Genomic DNA, 18,366 nt, shown 5'->3' with positions numbered 1-18,366 from the left:
AATAGTTTTCATTTTTATTTTACCTATTTTTCTAATCAAACTGTTCAGAGATGTTATTATACATATCCCGCAGCAGGTGGGATTTGAATGTGGTTGTCCTAGTCCAGGTGTAGGGACACGCCCACTCTGCCACATAATAGTTGGGAGGGCAGATCAAAGAATAAAAGGGAAGACCAGTGAGAGGGCAGAAGACCAGATGCAACAAATTATATAAACGTTGATGGGGATAGCCAAATGGAATACCAAAGGGACAAGTAAAGAAAGAAAAGATGACTCCAGAGGAGTTGAGAATGGCAGAATAATGAAAATTAAGGCCGCATTGAAAGGACAAAGAAGCACTCATTATATAAGAAACTAGGATGTGGTACTAAAAGATCCAACAGACATGAATACAGCTCACTACAATGTACAAATATTACAGTTACAGCTACATTAGCAAAATCCCTTTCAGGAAAGGATACAATGTGGCCAGCTATTGAACAATTTTAATTTTGTGCCCAAGTTAAGAAGAACATAAGACAAATACAGCATAAAGTCCCCTTTACTTTTTTCAAAAGGTACCTTAACACTAATTTCTGAAAAGCATTGCATATTGTGTCAGAATAACACTTGTAGTTCTCACCCAACTACGTTGTGCTCAGTTTGAACATAAATGCCAAAATTTTATAATTAGTGCAGATGTAATAGTGAGGGAGTGCACGTGCATAACTCTTAATACTCTGTAAAGTAGTTTAATATGACATTCATTTTCACTATGTGACTTAACACAACAGGCAGTGGAAATGGTGGAGGATAATCATTTGAATACAGAAACTGACAGAGTGGAATACAGGTGAAGTGCTCAGTCTTTCATTGTTCGAGTCTATTTGTCATTGATGCTCAATATGTGCTTCATTAGTGAAGCCTAGGTTGGACAAAAGTAAACAAACTGTAGAAGTTGATGGGAGCCGGAGCTGTAAGCATGGGTTAGACATCTTCAAGCACTATGAATAAAATTTGTCACCCAGACAGAATCAAGTGTCACCTATCAGTATCCCTGAGGCATATCAAACATCCATAAATGTAAATACTTCTATGGTGCAATGGTAGTGTCCTTACTTCTAGGCCAAGATGTTCATGTCTTACCTGTGGAATAACATTTCTGAACAGGTTGATGATAAAATATACAAGAATTAATCCAAGGGCAGCACAGTGGCTCAGTGGTTAACACACCTGCCTCACAGCAACTAAGAGGCGGATTTAATCCACCCTTGGGTGGCTTACTGTGTGGAGTTTACACAGTCTCCCCATGTTTATGTGGGTTTCCTATAGCTGCTCCAGTTTCCTCCTACAGTCCAGGGATGTGCAGAGTAAGTGGGTTAGCCATGGGAAATGTAGGGTTACAAGGATAGGTTAAGGGGGGTGAGTCTGGGTGGAATGCTCTATGGAGGGTCGATGTGGACTCGATGGGCCAAATGGCTTGCTTCCACGCTGTAGGGGACTCTATGATTCTCTGAAGAAACCTATCAGGGAAGAAAGAAAAGGGTGAGAACAGAAGTTCAGGAATGGATTGGATGTGGACAAGAGACTAGTTAACCACACAGGTGATGTCCTCAGCTAATAATAAAAGCCAGAAGGCCGGGCTTCAAAGTAAGACCTAGGTTCAAATCCCACCTGCTCAACATGTCTGTACATGTCGATTGAAAATATTTATAATAAAGGGGCCTATGATGCATCCTTTAACAGTACTTGACCTCAATTCAAATTTCAACTTTCACAACCACAGGCTATCACAAAGCTCTTTAGGGCCATCAAGTACTTTTGAACTGAAACAAAGCAGAAAGTGCTGGAAACACTCAGCATCAAGTCCAGCAGCATCTGTGGAGAGAAGTACAGAGTAAATGTTTCGAGTCGAATATGACCATTTCACAGATGCTGCCAGACTTGCTATTTTCATTTCCAATTTCCAACGATCAAAATATTTTGCTTTTACATTTGAGTCAAATTCACTGGAGTCAGCAGCCAATTTGCATACCAACAGCAGTGTGCTCATAACTTGCTAAGTCGTTTTTTGTTATATTGATTGAGGACACCAGTGACGAATTCCTTGCTCTTCTTCAAGATAATGTCAAGGAGAGCAGACAGACTCTTTCTCAACTAGAAGGCAGCATCTCCACCAGTGCAGCACATTCTCAGTGCTACACCAGAGTGTCAACTTTGATTTTAAGATTCAGGCCAATTGGAACTTAAACCCACAATTGTATAAATACGAGGAAAATGTGCTATCAATTGAAGCGTGGCTGGTGGAAGCTTGTAAGAGTTTCTAATCCACTTCAGCCTTGAGCATAGGCGGTCCAAATGCAGCAAACAATATTATTTGATTTATTTTCCTGTTGTCTCCTTATTTCATCTCTTTGGCCTAGATTTTTGCTTTGCCTTATAGCACGATGTCGGTGGTAAATCTGTTAACTGCTCATTTTGGACATTTTCCTTGCATGCCAGTAACTGGCAGGTTCAAGTTTGTAAATGTATCCATTTGTGACAACCACTTGTATGTTTGTCTGACACCGGTAACTACACTGTAGGCTGGAGCCAGGCTGTAGCATGTTATACTGCTGAGCTCCAGTTGGACTTCTCCCAGCCCGGAGAGCTCTCTGCTTCCAACCTTTCAAGTTATAGCATTTTGAGAACATGGCTGGGAGTGTCTGCACTCTTAAAACATTGAAACAAGCTGTGGGAATGCTTCAAATGTGACTTCAATGTCTGAACTGCCCCTTCTGCACTCAATCTGGTCTGAGACTACACTAAATCCCATTTGGTAACAAATCCAAATACTCAAAACTTCCCACCCTCTAGGGGTCTAGATCTTCCCTCTAAATGTTGGATAAGACTAAAGTTTCTTCATGCTGAATTGCAGAGCTGAGCAACCAGTGACACAAAAATTATTGTTAAAATTAACCTTTTTAAAATATATTTGTGACAGAATTTCTCTCAGTGGTATTTGTAACAGTTTAGTTAAATTACTGTCTTGTGAACTTATACTAGGTTAAATATTAATGTTTTTATCAACTTGTTTAGCTTTAAATACATTTCTGTTAACTCAGAAATGCTGAGAGAAAAAAGCTTCACCTTTGTTGCTGCCCATGTGCTGTTTTAAGATGCTAATGGAAGGAGTTCATCTTCATCTAAGAAAGAAAAGAAACAAAAATAAGCAAAACTATGGAATAGAGTGAAGCTGATCAATATAGCCATCTAATAAAATAAACTTTTAGAGGGTGATCAAGTAATTTAGGAAAGGACTGGATGTTTAGCAGATTTTTCTATACTATACCTCTGGTTGGCCCTCATCTGAATTACAATGTACAGTACTGGACACTACACCTTGGGAAGTATATATTGACACGAAAAGGTACAGAGTACAGATTCAGAAGACTGTGACAAGAGTTCTAAATGTCAAATTATGATGAGAGAGAGAGTACATTAGAATTCCTACAGTGTGGAAACATGCCCTTCAGCCCAACAAGTCCACACCACCCCTCCAAAGGGTATCCCACCCAGACCCATTACTCTACATTTCTCCTGACTAATGCACCAAACCTACTCATCCCTGAATACTATGGGCAATTTAACATGGCCAATTCACCTCACCTTCACATCTTTGGACTGTGGGAGGAAACCCACGCACACAAGGGGAGTACATACAAACTCCACATAGGAGGCTGGAATCAAACCCAGGACGCTGGCACGGTGAGGCAGCAGTGCTAATCACTGAGCCACCATGTGGTTTACCTTGTCATGAAAAGTCCTTGCGAACCAAGCTAGAGGATCTCAGCCAACGATCGCTCCTAAGTTACCTACAATAATCTCTGATTAACCACTGGAGTTGTAAGCGCAGGATTTAATTGAAATCATTTTATTTAAAATTCTTCATTGTGGTGTTGGGTTTAGTATTAGATTATATCAATGGTGAACTTAAGAAAATATGACACACCTACACACAGTTCTCTGGAGACTGTCTCCAAACAATAGATTCGCAGAGTGTGGTTCTCAGTGCTTCAACATCATTAGCGGGAGTGTTCCTTAGAGATCCTCCAACTGCTCTTGCCACTTGAATGCCTGAGATCTCCCCTGCTGATGTTGTTTGTTGCTCAATGCCAGTCTGCAAAACAAAGAGCCTTTGCTTCATGACAGTGCTCAGATAATAGAATTCACAACCCAGTGTGCAGCGTAGGTTGCAAGTGATTGGTAAACCCGTTGTGCTCATGATGCATTCCTCATAGTCAGACTTGAATATTATAAATGACAATAATACACCATTACTCAGTCTCATCTAGGGTTTTTTGATTTCCACTGCATCATCGTAAATCCTTTTGATCCTGCCATGAACAGTTGTGACCATGTTTTGTCACTGCCCTTGGAGTCAATTGTGGTGCAATGTTAAATTTATCATCATCGAGTCCGAACTTTGTAACTCCACGTCCCACTTTAGAGCCTTGAGCACAAAGCATAGGCTGACATTTCAAATGCAATACTGGAGGTATCCTGAATTGTCATGGGTGCTGACTTTCAATGGAAATGTTAAGCTGAGGCCCCGTCTGACCAAGCAGAGAGATGTGAAATAAAGATCTCATGGTACAAATTTCAAAGGAGAATTCTTCCTGGCGTTGTGGCCCTCATTTATTCCTGAACTATCAGATTGCTAAAACAGGATTGTTAAAAATAAATTCACTTGTGGAACATGGTCATCTGCTGACTGGGCCAGTATTTATTGCCTGTCCCGAGTTGCCCTTGAGAAGGTAGTGGGGATCTACCTTCTTGAATTACTGCAGTCCATGTGCTGTAGGTAAACCCACAAATACTATTACCAAAATACAATATTGTCTGTGGAATCTTGCCATGCATGCATTGGCTGCTGTGTAACCAACATTACAGCAGTGACTATATTTCAAATGTAATTCCTTGGAAAAGCACATCAACTGATTCAAGAATGATGCTAAATAAATGCAGGGATTTCTTTCAATGTGCGTCATTTGTTGCTGGTTATTGGATCAGCCTGAATCAAACTCACTTAATACTTTGGCATAAGTGACTACCAACATATGAGGCAGATTATGTTTATTCACATTTATACTCATTTCCCATTTTAGCACTTTAGTTCAAGTCTGATGTTTTTATTCTGGATATCCTTGTCCCAATTGCTGGCATGTTTACTTCAACCATCCCAACAAACTGACTGCTATTGACTTTAAAGTTACTTGATCTGTGAATCGTAATTTCCATTTTCAGTAAAACACCCAAATTTCATGGTTCAACTTGCTGACACTTCCTGATTTCTACCAATGAAATGCTTAGAGAATGGAGTGACCTTAATACTTTTTGATACACTTCTATGTGTTGATTTCTGGAGGCAGAGTTGGCATCACTCTATGCTGCAAGTCAGACACCCAGCTAACGGAGCTAATGAACTAACTAACATTGTGGGTTCAATTCCCATACCAGCTGAGGTCACCATGAAGCTCCTGCCTTCTTGACCTCACCCCTCGCCTGAGGCATGGTGACTGCCTGGTTAAACCACCCCCCAGTTGTCTCGTTCTAATGAGAGAGCAATCCTCTGGGACTTTGGAGACTGCTATTTGTTCATGCACCTGTGTATGCTGAGCAAATTCGGGCACTCCTGAGGGTGCAGTCAAAAAAAAAAGGCACACAGGGAAGTATGTTCAGCTCCCATTGAAAACACTGTGCTGAAGACTGGAAAATTGTCAATGGGCTCATTGGCAGTTGTTTATGCCAGTATCATAGTATGACTCAGCAAACAGAAGCACAAAAGCAAACACAATAATAATACAGGGCAACATTGTTCTTTTTCTCACCCCACCCCTCATCTCAGCCAAGAATTGCCAGAAATTCACGCTGACTCTCGCACATGTGTTTTCTTACGCACTCACGTACATATACGCATGTATATTGACACTCTGTCACATAATCACATGCAGTGCACTCACATAAATTTTCTCTCTCTCTCTCTCTCTCACACACACACAAACTCCTCTCTAATCGGCATATGCACACACTCTCCTTCATAGACAGACTCACACATAAGGAGAAAGTGAGGACTGCTAGAGATCAGAGCTGAAAAATGTGTTGCTGGAAAAGTGCAGCAGGTCAGGTAGCATCCAAGGAGCAGAAGAATCGACGTTTCGGGCATAAGCCCGAAGAAGTCCTGAAGAAGGGCTTATGCCCGAAACGTCGATTCTCCTGCTCCTTGGATGCTGCCTGACCTGCTGCGCTTTTCCAGCAACACATTTTTCATACTCAAACTCAAAAACACATGGTCTCAATCCTGCAAACACAAAATACACCGAGTCACTCATACAGACATACTCTCACACAAATGCACAAATATTATTTAGCAGAGTGTAGTGTATATTTCCAAAGCAGCCACTAAGCTGAGGGATACCAGACATGTGTTGGCAAAAAGGATTAGACCTTCCAGCGACAGTGTTTCTGATGGAATTTTAAACTATAGCATTTGTGGGGTGTATAAAATTGAACACATTTTTCAGCTGCCTTTCCCAATATTTAAATTCGGTGGAACAAAAGCAGCTTTCACTGCTGGGGAAAGATTTCCACTGGTCACTTTGTACACTGAAATCCTAGGCTCATTCTTTTGACACATGTTTCTGATTTCGCTCCAAGTAATGAAGAGCAGGAATGGCCCTCCAGTTGTTGTTTTAATATCAATGTCTCCAGATGTGAATGCTGAACATTTATCTTTTAAGAGTAACTTGTGATTTGGAACAATCTGCAGGTTTCATATGACTATTCATAACAAAGCTGGACTAAATTTTCACTTTGACCATAAGACCATAAACTGTAGGAGCAGATGGAGTCTATTCAGCCCATCGACTCAGCTCCACCAGACAATGACATCATGGCTAATCTGATAATCTTCAACTCCACCTTCCTGTTTTCTTTTTCCCCATGAGCCCCCGATTCCAATATTGATTATAAATCTGGCAACCTCAGCATTGAATACGCTTAATGACCCAGCCTGGATAGCCCTCTCGGGTAAAGAATTCCACAGATTTACTCATTGAGACAGGAAATTCCTCCTCATCTCTGTCTCGAATGTGTGCCAACATCGTTGCAGAATTGTGCTCTCTGGTGCTAGGCTGCCCCAGAAGGGAAAACAACTTTTCTGCATCGACCTTGTCAAGTTCTCGAAGAACCTTGCACATTTCAATATGGTCATCCCTCATTCTTTTGAAATCCAATGAGTACAGACTTAACCTACTCAACTTCTCTCCATAAGACAATCCTTCCATACCTGGTTTCAGTTGAATATACCTTTCCTTGGATAAGGGGCCCAAAACTGGTCAGAGTACTCCAATTGACTAGTGTCTTGCATACTTTTAGCAAAACTTCGCTCCTTTTAGACTCCATTCCCCTTGAAAAAGCTTGCAAATCTGTAACAGTGTATGGGTGAGATCCAAAATGAATATTTCTCATCACTGTTAACTGTGGAGAAAGATATGGAAGCTAAAGAATTCAGGGAAGTAAATAGTACTATCCTGGAAAGAGTCCACATTAGAGAAGAGGAGATGTTAAAGGTCTTAAAATGCATACACAAAGATAAATCCCCAGGACTTGATCAGTTGTATCCCAGGACATTACGGGTAGCTAGGGAAGAAATTGTAGGGTCCCTAGCAGAGATATTTGTATCATTGACAGCCACAGGTGAGGTGCCAGAAGACTGGAGGCCATTATTTAAGAAAGGCTGCAAGGAAAAGCCAGGGCACTACAGCCAGTGAGTCTAATGTCAGTGTGAGTGATTTGTTCGTGGGATTTCTGAGAAATAGCATCTGCATGCATTTGGAAAGACAAGGACTGATTGGGGATCGTCAGCATGGCTTTGTGCGTGGGAAATTGCGTCTCACAAATTTGATTGAGTTTTTTTGAAGAGGTGACCAAGAAGGTTGATGAAGGCAGAGTGATACATCAACTTTAACAAGGTTCCACAAGTTAGATCATATGGGATGCAGGGAGAACTAGCCAATTAGATGTAAATTTGTCTTGACAATAGGCGACAGAGGGTGATGACAGAGGGTTGTTGGTACAGAACGGAGGCCTGTGACCCGCAGTATGCCACAGGATCTGTGCTTGGGCCCACTGTTGTTCATCATTTAGATAAACCATTTGAATGGGAATATAGGAGGCATGGTTCCTAAGTTTGCAAATGACACCACAAAATTGGTGGTATAGTTGACAAAGAAGACGGTTATGTAAGAGTACAACAATATGTTAGTCAGCTGGGTCAGTGGATTGAGGTATGGTAGATGGAGTTTAATTCAGATAAATGTGAGGTGTTGCATTTTGCTCAGATAAACCAGGGGAATGTTGTCAAACAGAGAGAGATCTTTGGGTGCAAGTATAAAGTTCTTTGAAAGTGAAGTCACAGGTAGACAGGGTGGAGAAGAAGGAGTTTGTAACGCTTTCTTTCATCGGTTAGAGCAATGAGTACAGGTGTTTGGACATCATGTTATAGCTGTACAAGACATTGGTAATGTCACATGTGGAGTATTGCAAAGGCACAGGAGAGTAACAATTGACTATGAGGCTGGTCACCAGCAGAACATAATACCATCCAGAGAGGTAAGGCAATATCAGATAACCAGATACCTAATGGTAAACTTTCACAGTGATTTTTCTTTATCAATATGAAGATATGAATATCTGTGAATGCTGTTCAACGCAGTACCACATAGTCTAGTTTTACTGCTGTTCACTTATTCCATATGTTTGCATAGAAGTTACAGTACAGAAACAAGCCATTTGGTCTAAATGGTCTATTTTGTGTTTATGTTCCAGGCAAGCCTCCTACCACCCTATTTGATCCCGTTCTTAACAACTAACCCCTTTATTCATTTCCCACTCATATGTTTACCCAGCTTCCCCTGAAGTACATCTGTGTGATTTGTCTCAATGTTTTATGTTTTTTGTTCACTTTCTGTCTAAAGGCCAAATTCCCACTTGGATTTATGAGTGATGATTGTACACATGGGCCATAGATTCAAAGTAATTGGGAAGTTGAGAAGGCATTTTTACATGGGGGATGGAGGGGAGTAGAGTGGTGATGGACATCTGGAGCTCACTGCTTGAAATAATGCTAGAGGCTGAGTAACATTGCATCTAAAAAGAAACAGGGACATTTGAACTTGAAGTGCTTCAAGCTACCAGCATCTGGACCAAAAGCTGGGAAATATGATTGGGCTGGATAGCATCTTCATGGGCAGCACAACAACAGGCTCTACATGTCCTCCTTCCATGAGATTACCTTCTATAATTCTATGATGCTATAATAAGTAGCCATTAGTTTTGAAATTGCTACATGTGGAAACATAATCTTTTACATCTACCTAATCAATCAAATTTTAAATCAGGTCATTTCTCAGTGTTCTTTTATCTGCAGAAAAATAAAGTGTATCCTGTCCAATTGTTTTTGATAATGATAAGGACTTTGAAAACAGGGGTGGCTGTAGGCAACTAGACCCATTGAGCTTGCTCTGCCATGCAATAAGATGGTTGTTTTTATTTCGTCTTGGGATGTGGGCATCACTGGTTAGGACACGGCTTACTGTTTACCCCTAATTGCCTTTGAGAATGTGGTGGTCAGTTTTATGTTTGAAATGCTGCAGACCATTTTGGTACATCCAAAACGCTGTTGGGAACAGGTGTCTCAAGAATTCGATCCAGTGACAGCAAAGCATTTGCAATATAGTTCCAAGTGAGGATGGTGTGTGGCTTGGGGGGGGCAACTTGCAGATGGTGATGCTACCGTGTATCAAATGCACTTGTCCTTCTTGGTTGATAGAAGATATGGGTTTGCCATGAAAAGAGCTACTGGTCTGCTACTGCAGTGTATGAGGTGGATGATACACCCTGCTGCCACTATGTATCGATGATGGAGGAGTAGATATTTGTGGATGTGGTACCTATTAAGTGGGCTGCTTTGTTTTGAATATTGTTGTATTTGTTGAGCTCTATTGAAGCTGTACCCATTAGGACTGTGTTCTATCACACTCTACCCTTGTATCTTTTAGGTGATGAACAGGTTTTGAGGAGTCAGGAAGCTTGTTACTCACAAAATATCCAGCCTCTGACTTGCTGTTAGCCACAGTTTATATGATTAGTCCGGTTCAGCTTCTGATCATGGCTAATCTTGCATCTCAACCCCACCTTCTTCTCTCTGTCCCTTAATTCCTGTATTAATACACATTATCAATGTCAAATAGAGTGGATGAGTGAAATCCAGGATAGAGATTTCTAAAGATAGAGTGAAAAAGAGTGAAAAGTTTCTCCTCATTTTAGTCTTAAATGGTCAAATCTATGTTTGATATTGTAGTCTAGTTCTAGACTCCTCATCAGTTTAGATTAGATTAGATTACTTACAAGTGGAAACAGGCCCTTCGGCCCAACAAGCCCACACCGACCCTCCGAAGAGCAACCCACCCAGACCCATTCCTCTACATTTACCCCTTCACCTAACACTGTGGGCAATTTAGCATGGCCAATTCACCTAACCTGCACATTTTTGGACTGTGGGAGGAAACCGGAGCACCCGGAGGAAACCCACACAGACACAGGGAAAATGTGCAAACTCCACACAGACAGTTGCCCGAGGCAGGAATTGAACCCGGGTCTCTGGCGCTGTGAGGCAGCAGTACTAACCACTGTGCCTCACAGCGCCAGAGACCCTGGTTCTTCTTTACTTCACCAGCATCAGTGATGCCAAATTCTTTCACTAATGTAGACACCAGAAATATACACAATACTCTATGGTCTGAATCCTAATGTTGCTTGGCTAAGTGCCAGTTGTATCAGCGTTTTGGGGTTTTTTTAACCACAAGTGAGTTTTCTCACCACATCTTACCAAGCTTGCCTCACTTACTGTCCACCTTACCCCTGCAGACCCACCTCAACTGATTCTAACACCATCTTATCATGTGCCATTCCCAGAACAACATGCCACTTCTAGGATGTCCCAGGGTTGACTGACATCCCTGGCACCCCATTGTGCCACCTTTAAAAGGCCAATGTACACTCAGACAAGCCCTAGTCTACAACTGTCCTGCTCAGTTCCTGGTATCTTCCCTGGATGTAGAAGATCAGGAGGATTTGGTGCCCCGCCTTGGGACAGGGCATCCTCTTCTCCCAAGATGAGCAAACGAGGCCATGGCATTACATCATGCCAACCTGGTCTGAGGCTTCCACACAGCTCAGTGCAGTCTCAGCCTTCTGGAGGAATGCTCAGCATTAGGGAAGCAGGTCAATGACTCTCTCCAATCTGGTAGCACAATTCTCCCAATCTTCCCCACTATCTCACTTTCACTATATCTCTGCTAACGTATCCACCTCCCACCAAAGCTCATGATATCGTTGTGCATAACATCCCCCTGTAATCACTCTGAACCACCCCAATCGCCTACACTATTAACTCTGTATGTCCTCTGAACTGCCTACTGGCCACCTCCTCACATGCACCAAAAGTAAAAGCTGTGCCACCCATTTTCAATTCCATCAATACCAATCTCTCTCTCATGCCATGAAGGAAACAGCCCCTTGGAGGACAGAAAGAGTCAAGATGATCAAGGAAGAGTCAAAACGTGTGGCATGGAAAAGCACAGCAGGTCAGGCAGCACCCAAGGAGCAGGAGAATCAACGTTTTGGGCATAAGCCCTTCAACAGGAATATGAGATGAAGGAAGAGTCAAGCTTAACATTTGGCACCTCACCTCACTCTTTATACAGAGAGGATCCTGATTCAGATCGCCTTGAGCGGCTGCCTGACCGTTTCCAAGACCATGGATGGTTATTGGAGGCTGCCCTCAATTTACTGCACCAGGATCCCCACACTGAAAGCTATCCGCTCACTCCCAACGTAACTGAGGACTGCTGCCAACCAGGGTGAGCCTCCACTGCCCAAGGTCAATCCGTATCAATCACTGAGTTTACCTATCCCATAAGCTTTGAATCATTACAAAACTATAGAGTGACACAAATACAAAGCAGAACCACCTGTAAGGTTCAGTATTAGCTCACATGTTAAGACTGTATGAGAGATTCCTCTGCTGGAGGTCGGGATAAGGTGCCAATTTTGATTAGACATTTTCCTGGACGTTTAATTACGTGACCTTGCATCAGCAGTTCTGCCACCCAGTCAAACTGTCTTTATTTCCGTCTTCAATGAAAACCAATGTTTGATGGAAAGAACAGGAATTCCCTTCGTGAACCTCCACAAGTTTCCTCTTGAGTTGCTCACAGAGCAAATGATTAATACTTGATTCCTGGAGCCCCCTAAACAATCCTGGAGGGTTGTCAAACAGAAGTGAGAAGGTGGGGAGGGAACGGAAGGGAAGAGTTTTATTGAGATTCCATCCTGATACTTTTTTTCAAAAAATGCTCAGAGAAAAAATGTTGTCCAACAAAAGGGACACTGTGTTTTAAAAGAGAATTTCCACAGTAAGTATCTAAAATTTCAGATGTAAGTCAGTTCAAAGCCCATAAGGCATGTTGTGGACTGTGTATGAGCAGAGAATGCTGCTTGTGTGGAAATACCTGCCAGGTCTTGCTTGACAGCAGCTGCAGCTAATAAATGCATATAAAATATTATAATCAATCAAACTTGCCTCCTCTTTTGCCCCAGGTCTGGGTGTGGTCTTTAATGAGGTGACCATGTCTGCTGGCTGTCCCATTGTAACAGCCAATGCAACGAGTCTGCATTTCAATGAATTTAGTCAGTCAAGATCTTATTTTCATGTCTATATTTAATTTATTCCAGCTTCTTTCATTGTCCCTGTTGATGAACAAATGATGGATTGTTTGGCTGTGTGATAATAGCCGATCGGGTTTCCGAAGCGGACAGGTATTTTTGGAAAGATTTTACCTGCAGGTAGTCTTGTCAAGGCTACGTGGGACAATTCTTTTGAAAGAGACAGGTTTTGAAGAGATATTATCATCTTATCCTTTCCAGGGGTCTAATTCATTTTACTTTCCTTTTTTTATTAGAACCTTGGGACATAAGACTAAAAACAGATCAGAAATCACCATGAAATAAAATGCTTTTAACCCTTTTTGCACTTTATAAAAGACTTGCAGTTTTTACATTACAAATAGAGATTATAAGTATTACCTTGGGCTAACTATGTTATGAGTGAGCCAGAGGTGCAGTTCCCTTTTAATTAGAGATTCCAAAATTACTTATCTTATTTATCTTACAAAGGTCATTGAGTTTATGATACACAAACTGAGGCTGCTGGACAGGTGGCTTCATCTCTGAAGAAGAAAATGACAGTTGACTTTTGGATCAGACTTGCAACTTCAGGAACAGGTACAAATTATGATTAGAATGGTCATGGGAAAACATCTGCGTTTGTGCAGCCCATTTAACCTGTTACACACACACACACACACACACACACACACACACACACACACACACACACACACACACACACACACACACACACACACACACACACACACACACACTTTAACACTGTCCTGCCATATGTTCACACTAAAATGTCTGCATTTCAACACAAACAAAAGCACCAACATGTACCGCATCCCTAGTTCCATTAAGACATCTCTTGACCAGATGTATTTTGCTGCAGGTTAAAAATATATCATTTTTAAATGTGCTCAGCATCTATAAAGAAGCACTAACTATTTATTTTACCTTTACTCGGAGCTAACATGGGACTTTGGCCACTCTGACCAGCACTTCTCAAACATTCAGCAGAAATTTGAATGAATAGCTTAAAAGAAACTTTGATCCCCCACTTAGCCCACTCAGAATGATAACGTGCTGCCCACCTCATATGAAGCCCTGTATATAGTGCCAGAAACTGCAGACTGTCTGCATTTAGAATTCCTACTTCCCAGTCGTTTATGGGACAAGAAATGACTAGATACTGGCACTCAGGATAAGATGAGATGAACTTGCTCTTCGTAAATGAGAAGATGTCATTCATAATTCTGTCCTGGCTCGGGGAAAGAGAGCAACTTCTGACAGATGTTAGAGCTTCAAAAATGTGGTCTCATCTTCTTTGGTAAGAGTCCTGGAAAGGATTGCTCTGAGGGTATGGGAGCACACCCCACCTATACACGTGTCAAATTTGAAACTGCATTGTAGTGGAACAGGAAAGAAGATGCCCTCTCAGTAACCCTGCTGTCTCTGTCAGAATTAATATGAAAGGACTCTGATGGGCACGCTCTTAACAAAACTGCCAGGATCACAGCCAACAAATTTTGATAACGAGTAAATTTTCTAATCAATTACTTATTTCCCATATCTCTGTTCTCTCCATTGCTTTCATCTTCTCCCCTTATTTTTCCTGAGACATTCAGACTGGGACTGTTACCACAGTTTCTTGAACTCCACAAAATAGCCACATCCCTAAAGGAGTTGCACACATTTTAAATGCCTTGAAATGAAACGACAGCTTGGTCATTACTGAAGGTAAGACATTATTTCATGGGAGGTAGTTTAAAGAAGCTGCACTAGGAAAATCCCTGGTATGGAGGGTTGCCTGAAAAGCAAAGGTTAAACAGGTTGGGACTCTACTCACTGGAGTTTTAGAAGAATGAGAGGTGATCTTGTTGAAATACATGGGATTCTAAAGGGGCTTGATAGGTTAAATGCTGAGAGGATGTTTCCCCGACTGGGACAGTTCAGGACCAGTGAGCATAGTCTCAGTATAAAGGGGTACTACAAACCGACCGACTCCCACAGCTCTACTACAAACCGACCGACTCCCACAGCTACCTGGACTACACCTCCTCCCACCCCGCCCCCTGTAAAAACGCCATCCCATTCTCCCAATTCCTTCGTCTCCGCCGCATCTGCTCCCAGGAGGACCAGTTCAAAATACGCACAACACAGACGGCCTCCTTCTTCAAGGACCGCAATTTTCCCCCCCAACGTGATCGACGATGCCCTCCACCGCATCTCCTCCACTTCCCGCTCCTCCGCCCTTGAGCCCCGCCCCTCCAACCGCCACCAGGACAGAACCCCACTGGTCCTCACCTACCACCCCACCAATCTCCATGTACAGCGCATCATCCGCCGTCACTTCCGCCACCTCCAAACGGACCCCACCACCAAGGATATATTTCCCTCCCCTCCTCTATCAGCTTTCCGTAGAGACCACTCCCTCCGCGACTCCCTTGTCAGATCCATACCCCCCACCAACCCAACCTCCACTCCCGGCACCTTCCCTTGCAACCGCAGGAGGTGCAACACTTGCGCCCACACCTCCCCCCTCACTTCTCTCCAAGGCCCCAAAGGAAACTTCCATATCCGCCACAGATTCACCTGCACCTCCACCCACATTATCTACTGCATCCGCTGCAGCCGGTGTGGCCTCCTCTATATTGGGGAGACAGGCCGCCTACTTGCGGAGCGATTCAGAGAGCACCTCTGGGCCACCCGGACGAACCAACCCAATCACCCTGTAGCACAGCATTTCAACTCCCCCTCCCACTCCACCGAGGATATGCAGGTCATTGGACTCATCCACCGCCAAACCACAACAACGCGACGGTCGGAGGAGGAGCGTCTTATCTTCCGACTGGGAACCCTCCAACCACAGGGGATGAACTTGGACTTCACCAGTTTCTTCATCCCCCCTCCCCCCACCTTGTCTCAGCCGAATCCCTCCAGCCCGGCACCGCCTTCCTGACCTGCAGTCTTCTTCTTGACCTCTCCGCCTCCACCCTACTCCGACCTATCACCTTCACCTTGACCTCTTTCCACCTATCACATTTCCAACGCCCCTCCTCCAAGTCCCTCCTCCCTACCTTTTATCTTCTCCTGCTGAACACTCTCTGCTCATTCCTGAAGAAGGGCATGTGCCCGAAACGTCGAATCTTCTGTTCCCTAGATGCTGCCTGACCTGCTGTGCTGTTCCAGCAATAAAGTTTCAGCTTTGATCTCCAGCATCTGCAGACCTCACTTTCTCCTCAGTATAAAGGGGTGCCAATTTAATGAGGAAGAATTTCTACCTTCAGAAAGTCTTTGGAAAATCCTTTCTACAGAGAGTGGGACAATGTCTTGTGTACAAGGCTGAGACAGATAGATGTTTGATTCATTGGGAAATCAATGGTTGTGGGGAAAACACAGAAAAGTTAAAGTGAGGAGTATTTGATCAGACATGATCCTATTGAATGGCGGCTCAAGAGCCCAAATGGCCTACTCCTGTTTCTATTTCTTAATGACTTTATGGTCACGTAGGCAAACATTGTGACAGGTTTCCTTTAGTAAGATTCAGCAAACAACAATGCAAAATCTGCAAATTAATATTTTATCATTTATTTTTTCAATGTTGTTTTCTATGAAGTTCATAAAAAGGAAATATTGAAATGAACCTAGAAATTCTCTGTTCTAAATTGTATGCATAATGACTCTAATGCTCACAAATATCCCAAGTGTTTCACAGGAACATAAAGTGAGTCAGAGAGTTTGTCAATGATCACAAAAGGAGGTCCATCAGCCCAGTGCCCTCACCAATAATCAATCACCCATCTATTCTAATCCCAGCTTCCAGCACTTAGCCTGTTACTTTGTGTGCTATGGCATTTTAGGTGCTATTCTAAACAGTTCTTAAATGTCTTGAGGCCTCCTGCCTCAACCACCCAATTAGGCAGTGATTTCCAGATACTCAGAACCTTCTGGGTGAAAAAAATGCTTGCTCTTATCCCCTCTAAACCTTTTGCTCCTTACCTTAAAACTGTAGCCCCCTAATTACTGTTGCATCTGCTAAGGGGAACATTTCTTTCTATCTACTCTATCTATACCCCTTAGAACTTTGTATGACTCAATCACATGCTCGCTCGGCCTTCTCTACTCTAAGAAAATGAATTCCAGCCAACCTAACCTCCCTTCATAGCTGAATCACTCCAAATCAGGTAACTCCCCAGGGAATCTTCTCTGCACCCTCTTTGGTGCGATCTTTCCTATAGTGACCAGAACTGCATACCATACTCAAGCTGTGACCTAACTAACATATTATATATAGCTCTCCATCCCAATTGTATTCAAAGCTTTGACGAATAAAGGCAAGTATTCTATGTGCCTTCTGAGCCACTTTGTCTATCCGTCTGGCTACATTCAAGAACCTGTGGACATGCATACTAATAGCTCTTTGTGTACAATGAAGTAAATTTATATTTGACAAGAGCCACAAAAGATGATATTAAGGTAGATGGCCACTCTTGGTGAAAGAGGAAGATATTTAAACACCATCTTCGAGAAAGAAAAAGACATGGTGAGGTGTAGTGAGGTAATTCCAGAGCTCAGAACCTAGACAACTGATCATCAGTGGTGGAGCGATGAAATAATAATTTGTACCCTGAAGTTCCACTTTGATTCTGAATGTTCCAAATATGTCAAGGCTTTCATGAACTATAACTTCACAATTACGTCATGAAATGCTTCAAGCTGATTTGAGTGGGCAAGGTCCATCAACTACGCAGTATCTCAGCATAACAGAGAAGAAGTGGAAAGTCCTGTCATATCCTGAAAAGTTTGCTAATAAATTATTAAGCAATTTAACCTTACACATCATTGCCATTAAGATAATCCCAGTCTCCATAAATAAATGTCCATGGTTTCATTTAATAAAATGGATCTACTTATTGTGATGGGATGGCAAGGACTGGGGACATAAGGAAAGCAATGTTAAAGAATTCCCCTTATTTATTGCAGAAGGTTGCCTCCATTTAAATTAAGGTTTTATCGGTAATTCAAAACATCTGCGATGATAAGAATGATATGTGCAATGTTCCTTTTGAATTTTTTCACATAAAACCTATGGTTACTGTGTTGGTGTCAGCAGAAACCAGATATCTGTCAATATTCCCATCACTCCCTTATTATTCATCTTATTCCTTCCTTGTCTTTTGAATTCTCTTTGTCCCTCTTCATAAAAATAGTAGAAACTTTGTACTCATTAGGGCAACGGATATGGGTATTGCTTAATAAAACATCTTCGCACCCATTGTTAAGATCTCATGTATATATTTCATGTACACTATTCAATAAAAAGCAGGAGCGGTCTCCCAGTGTTGTACCCAATAATTGCACTTCAAACAACATTATTCAGTTGTATTATAATCTGAGATGAGAGATTGTACTGGGCTACAGAGAGAAATTGGGAGGGTGCCATATGATGAACTTTTCTTTGGAGAATTGGCAAAGATACGATGGGCCAAATGGCCAAATGCAACCAATCTGTAATTTGACAAACAATAGGTTTTGGAGTGCCACAAGGATTAATGTTGGGGCCACAGCTAGTTACAATATCAAAATATAAATGATTTGGATGAC

The sequence above is a fragment of the Chiloscyllium plagiosum genome, unplaced genomic scaffold (genome assembly GCF_037043375.1).
Source record: "Chiloscyllium plagiosum isolate Xiang-an unplaced genomic scaffold, Cpla_swu_hap1 HiC_scaffold_8, whole genome shotgun sequence".
NCBI lineage: Eukaryota > Metazoa > Chordata > Chondrichthyes > Orectolobiformes > Hemiscylliidae > Chiloscyllium > Chiloscyllium plagiosum.
Note: the sequence above shows the minus strand (reverse complement) of the source record.